This window comes from Echinops telfairi, unplaced genomic scaffold (genome assembly GCF_000313985.2).
Source record: "Echinops telfairi isolate 266 unplaced genomic scaffold, ASM31398v2 ScPeMD7_443;HRSCAF=831, whole genome shotgun sequence".
Lineage (NCBI taxonomy): Eukaryota > Metazoa > Chordata > Mammalia > Afrosoricida > Tenrecidae > Echinops > Echinops telfairi.
In genome coordinates, this window is record NW_022104341.1 from 56154412 (window position 1) to 56161013 (window position 6602).

Consider the following 6602-nt stretch of genomic DNA (forward strand, 5'->3'; position numbering starts at 1 on the left):
CCCACATGGAAGAAGCACACCAGCTTGTGCGATCACGAGGTGTTGAAGGGATCAGGTATCAGGCATCATCAGAACAAAATTCATATCATTGTGAGTAAGGGGGAGTGTGGAGTGGATACCCAAAGCCCATCTGTACACAATTGGACATCCGCTTATGGAAGGGTCGCAGGGAGGAGATGAGCCAGTCAGGGTACAGTGTAGCAACAATGAAGCATACAACTTTCTACAAGTTCCTAAATGCTTCCTCGCCTGCCCCCCCTCCCCTATCATGATCCCAATTCTACCTTATAAATCTGGCTAGACCAGAGGATATACACTGGTACAGATAGGAACTGGAAACACAGAGAATTCAGGATGAATGATTCCTTCAGGACCAGTGGTGAGAGTGGAGATGTCGGAAGGGTGGCGGGAAGGTGGAGTGGAAAGGGGGAACTGATTACAAGGATCTATATATAACCTCCTCCCTGGGTGATGGACAACAGAAAAATGGGTGAAGGGAGACGTCGGACAGTGTAAGGTATGAAAACATAATTATAAATCATCAAGGGCTCATGAGGGAGGGGGGAGGGGGAAGGGAGGAGCAAAAATGAGGACCTGATGCCAGGGGCTTAAGTGGAGAGCAAATGTTTTGAGAATGATGAGGGCAGTGAATGTACAAATGAGCTTTACACAATTGATGTATGGATAGATTGTGATGAGTTGTATGAGCCCCTAATAAAATGATTTTTTTAAATAGTATAATAGGAGATAATACTAGTCCAGACTCTGAACAGATAAATTCAAAGAAATAAAATATTGATTCTTTGAGAATATCGACATAACTGACAAAATTTTAGGTAGACAGAAAAATCTCAAATGACTAAAATCAAAATTACTCCAATTACTAAAATGACAGATCCTATCACAAGCAACCTTGCAAAAACAAAGGATTATAAGAAAGTACTATGTAATTTAATTTATGAAATGTACATATTTATTAGAAGATACAATCAAAATGAACGAAAAGTAATAGAATGCCTGAAAAGATCAGTAACGCATTAAGAGATTCTACTGCGAATTTTAAGCCTCCTCCCTCGTCTCCCTGCCCCCATCCCCTCACAATGTCCAGGCTTAGATGGTTTCACTGGTGAATCACCTCAAACTTTTAAAGAATTATTGCCAATATTTCACATTTGTTCCCTAATGTATACAAGGAGGGAAATGTTGCCAATTCAAAGAAATCAGGATTACTCTGATGACAATATTAGACAAAGGAATTAAAAAAAATGTTTTTAAGTACAGTCAAGTTACATGATATTATATGGAATAATCATCAACTAAATACTAGAAAACGAAGTTAAACACCATATAAGAAGCTATAACAATATCTCCAAGGTGAATCAGAGATACATATAAACCATAACTGCATGAATGGATTTAGGGCTTGCACTTAATTCTAACCTCAATCTAAGAACAATTCATTCTTATGACATGGCTCTAGTTGATACTATTCCTGGTGCCCGGATATCAGAAAGAGTAGCATCTGATGTCTTAGAGGCTTGTCTTCAAACCAGCAGCCTTCTAAGGGAGGTGTCAGCTAAATCCATGTGGAAGAAGCACACCAGCCTGTGTGATCCAAAGATTACACATAATATAATCCAAACCAAAAGGAGGGTGTCAGAGCTTAAAGTGTGAGCACCTCATTTGCAGAAGGTTATGGATAAAGTGGAAGCATAAAATGCACGAGCAAGGTTCACACACGGATTTAGACTCTGGGGTCTAAACTCTGGATCACAGTTGAGGGGTGTGAGTAGGCCTGTTATCAGACAGCAAGCATTGTAAAGGTGATTGTGGCAGACAGTTAGGTCAAAATGTAATATCTTAGCATTCACTCTCCTTTCAAGCCCATTTAAAAATTGTATCAGTTTTTAAAAAACAGTGAAAGGGAAATACATGCGAATTAAGCCTCTGGTGAATCTCCCCTCCTTATAGACTGGACGTGAGTAGCCTGGCTAACATGCAGAGTCCATTGGAAATGCTGCAACTAGATTGCTGCAGAGACAGTTAGGCTAAACCTTAGCAGCCTATCATTTGATCTTCCCTATGATCCATTTAAAATTGTTCTAGCTTTTAATATTTTCTGCGTTTGTTTCTTTTGAGGCTTTTATCTGTTTTACTGTTATTCATTTTAGTTTTGTTGCTTGTTTTTTAATAAACATTTCAAACATTCTGTATATTAAATCTAACATGGGTAAATCTGTAAAGACAGTGACTGAATTAAAGTTCCCTTGGGGGAACCATCCTTGAGCGTGTGGCAGGGGGGTTGGGAGTGGGGGATGGGGAGCGAATAAGAAAGAAACACGTGTTCTCACACTCATTGTGGTGATGTTCGTACAACTCTTCCTGAGGGGATGGCATCGTGTGTGGATTATATGTCAATAAAACTGTTGCAAAACAAAAGCATGTTACAGCAAAATGGGATAGCATTTTAAAAATAAAAATACTCAAACAATCTGCTGGCCACATCTGCCAAGCAACTCGGTCGAGAGCCTGGCTAGTGTCCAGGGAACATACACCATCGTCTCTGTATGTTTATCTTGAAACCCACTTTGAGAGAGGTGACCTCGCTTCAATCAGGACTGGAGGAAAGGACGTTGACCATTTCGTGGTTTCCATGTAAAACTGTGATGAGGTTCCCACAAACCAGCAGATGGTCCTGTAAGAGTGATCTTCAATACCGACGGGGAAATACACATCTCGGAGACCACAATTGCGTTTCTGGTGCTAGAAAAAGGGGGAGGACTAATCTCCCAGTGGAAGGAAAATGACTAGCACTTATATGGACCCCAAAGGGCGAGTATGGCTGGTACTCTGTGTGGTCTTATTAGAACACATTGGTCGAGGCTCTGTACAGCCCCCGGGGACCCAGGCCACATGCCATGGAATACTGGGACACTGATCCCTGGATCTTCGGAGTATGGGCATAGCATACTAAAGGCCACACCAGAGGGAGATGGTGTGGAAACCCCACTAGGGAACTCAAAAATACTGTAACCAGAGACTTAGAACCGAAACTACATGATGCGTGAAGCAGCAGAAGACAGCTCTGCCAAGAGTATTGAACCGTCAGTAGCCAGACTAACATTGACTGACTACTCCCACGCCCCACTTGCTTTTATTAAGAGAAATGTTATCCTGAAAACCTGGGTCTGACATTGTCAGTGAATAGTATTATAAGTTTTGCCTGAACACCAACTCCCATTATTTGTGTAAATAGTGTCTAGTCATGTAAGGATTTAATCTGTACAAGTCAATACTCCATATATTGTGATTTGCCATTAGTCTACACTTGTTTAATCTCCTTTTTTCTTTCAGTTGAGTTTTAAATATATTACCATGGCCTAAGTCAATGACACTATAAACAGAAAGACGTTATGCTCCATGGAGATGATCAATAAGGTTCTCTAACATAAAATAACAAAGACGAGCCTAACGTGAACCAGAGGCAGGCAGAAAACATAGATAAAGGAATAGATTTGGAGCTCACACTTAACCCTGGCTCCCATCTAACAACAATCAGTTCTTTCGACATGGCCCTGCTCAATACGAGCCCCCATGAAAGAAACATCAAAGATATGGGGGCTACAGCAAAGTATGGTGAAGAAATTAGATGTTGCCAGGGTATGAGAACGAATAGTGTCTGGGGTCTTAAAGACTTTGTTATTGTTTTTCAAACAAGCACCCATCCAAATGTAAGCACACCAACATGCATGATCCAAGGATTGTAAATAATATAATCCAATTCTGAAGGAGGGAATGGTGTCCATTTAAATTATGATTTACAGAGCTATGGATGCCAGTGGAAGCCCAAAATACATTCGGAGGATCTACACATGGAATAAGCATCTGGTGACTTACCTCTGACTGCAGTTGAGGGATGCAAATAACCTGATTATCAGATGGAGAGTATTATAGAGACAATTAATGCAGATTATAATGAAAAATATAACTTGAATGGTTAAAACCTGGTCATTTGATCTCCCTTTTGATATACTTTGAGCTTGCTCTGGTTCTTAATATTTTCTGTCTCTAGATATTTTTTTAATCAAACTGGGGTTTATCCCTGTTGTGTTTTGTTATTGTTGGTAGCCTTATTAGTTTCCGTGTTTTTTGTTACATGAAAGCCAGGATAGGCGAATCTACAGTGACAATAACTAGATTAAGGGTTCCTGGGGTCGGGGAGGGGCAAGACAGAGGATGTGAGGGGGGGTGATGGAGAACTGATGTCAAGGACTACAAGGCGGAAGAAAGTGTTTTGAAAATGATGAGGTAGCGTAGCAAGCAACGGCTCGAGATCACTGAACTATTGAATGGTATGAAGTCTAGATGATGCTCTAATAATGATCTGAAATAAACAAGCAAACCAATATAAAAAATTGATTGTGATGATTATTGTAAAATTCTTCTCTATGCGATTGAATTATTGGATTGTATGATATGTATATTATAATCCAAAAAAATTGTTTAAAAATACTTTAACCAAAAAAAAAAGAGGAATGGGCTACTAGTACATGCTACAAGATGAATCCATTTTGAAAACACCAAACTAAGTAAAAGATGTAAGTAATAAAAGACCACATGTGATTCAAGTTACGTGGACTGTCCACAAGAAGGAAATCCATAGAGACAGAAAGTAGAACAACCAGTATTTGCTGGAGACTGTGGGAAGGAAGAATAGCTGCTATTAAGTAGAGTTTTCTGGGAGGTGATAAAAATCAGTTATTGAAAATTAGGCAATAGAGATGTTTGCAGACTCTAAATAAATATATGCCATATATCACATACCCAAACAATTAATTATGCTACTCAAAAGTTTCTTATTATATAACTTGTATCTCAAAAAACTGCTATCAAAACAAAAACAATGCTATCCCCTCCCCCAAAAAACTGTAATGGATGTGTACGTGTGTCCTTTGTGCCAGGCACTGTGCTAACATGCCTTACAAAGTGATCTCCTTTCATCAGAGTTCAGGGAAATATTTCATAATTTTTATTAATTTGTATTTTAAATCTCATTTTATCAAAGTTTAGTCATATAAGACTGCCTGTGCAATTTAATACCCAGCAACAACGTTCTAGCATTTGTTTTATAGACTACAGCATACACAAGATGCAACCTCTGTTAGAATCACAGAATCTTAAAACTGAAATACATGCTAGAACCCTGGAGCTGAAGGAGCCATGTGGGACCCTGCAAGCACTGAGATGCCTCTACCACCACTGGATCCACATATATATTATATATGAGATAGATGATATGCTAATTTTCTAGCTTATTGGAAAGAAAACTGACCTTTACTGAGCAAAGGCACACCTAGGTTGCTAGGTTGTTTTTGCGTGTGGCCTGCCTCCATCGAGCTATTTAGCTCCTTAGCACCTCCAAATGAGGCCATCAAGCTGTGACCTGATTGACAGGCTAAACTCCACCCCTTCACTAATAAGTCTCAAATTGACAACAAATTATGTAACTACCACATTATACTGTATAGCACTTGAAAAAAGAAGGACAATGTACCTCATTTTACCAAGTATTTAATATGTCTAACACCCATGGCATAGCTTTCTTTACCCAAACAGCACCAATGTCCAGAGCTAACTTAGGTACAGCAGCATAGACACCTGTGGCTGTCTAGCAAGAGCTTCTGTTGGTGAAGAAGATATTTAGAAGACAAAATAATGCTTACTGTTCTAATAAATCATTAGGGGTACCAATGGCTGGTTAAAGGCAGAACAAATACATAGAGAAAAGCAAAATAAGAAAAAAAATTATATAGTAAACAGAATAATCAGCATCAATAGTGAAAATTTTAAACCAGATTAAATAAGGGAGTGAGTCCCAGAAGACGATAAAATGAAGATTCTCTAGAGAATATAATAACAAGGAGGTCACTTAGTTACCATTTTTATTTCACAGCAGAGGAGATTGAAGCTCAGAAAGGCTCAGTAACTTCCGTAATGATAAGATCATGGCTTACATTTACATCAACCCAGTTCTGAATCTTATCAACTTCACCTCCAGAGAAGCGTGAAGGACATCCTTCAGTCTCATGGTCTCCCGGCCTCGGCCTCTGCTTTGGCCTAGCTCCTTTGTTCCGTTCATGGTCTCCCATCTCAGCTCCACCGCTTCAGAGGTCTCAAACATGCTCCACTGGTGGCTCATCTTCCTTCACGGCTCTGAGGTTACTCTCTGTTCCTACTCCAGAGGTGAATCCTCTTTATGGCCAGGGGAGTGGCAACTAAAACTGACCAATCCCCTTTTAGAGTTAAACACACTCTATTTGCATAAACTCATTGCCATTGTGTCAATGCGAACTCATTGCAACCCTTTAGGACAGGGTAGAACTGCTCCTGTACACGGTCAAGACTGTGACTCTATGGGAATAGAAAGCCGTGTCTTTCTCCTTCAGAGCAGCTAGTGATTTAAACTGCTCACCTGTGCCACCAGTCCTACCTCGTTATTTGATGGAAATTACAGACACATCGAACGAAGCACCGTATTAAGAAAATTCAACTTACCACAACAACTTAGATACTCTTCTTGCTGGAGCCGAGGAACCGGCATA